Source organism: Triticum dicoccoides, chromosome 4A (genome assembly GCF_002162155.2).
Source record: "Triticum dicoccoides isolate Atlit2015 ecotype Zavitan chromosome 4A, WEW_v2.0, whole genome shotgun sequence".
In the NCBI taxonomy this organism is placed as follows: domain Eukaryota; kingdom Viridiplantae; phylum Streptophyta; class Magnoliopsida; order Poales; family Poaceae; genus Triticum; species Triticum dicoccoides.
In genome coordinates, this window is record NC_041386.1 from 718,976,656 (window position 1) to 718,976,979 (window position 324).

Sequence of the window (324 nt, forward strand, 5' to 3'; positions counted from 1 at the left end):
GATGTTTTTTTGTTCATAGATGTGATGCTTTTTTTCATATATGTTCATGTATATATGTTGATGTATGGATATATGTATGATGTTTTTTTGCATATATGTTGATGTAATGTTTTTTTCTGCATATATATATATATGATGTTTTTTGTTCATATGATATTTTTTTATTCGTAGAATTGTTTTTGTTCATGAGAGAGGCGGGGACGTCGAGGAAGTTGTGTTTACGGTTAGGGTCGTCGAGGAAGAAGGAAAATAAGGAAAAAGAATAAAAGAAGAAGAAGGAAGAAGGAGAAGAAGAGGAGAAAAAAATAAGAAGAGGAAGTAGAA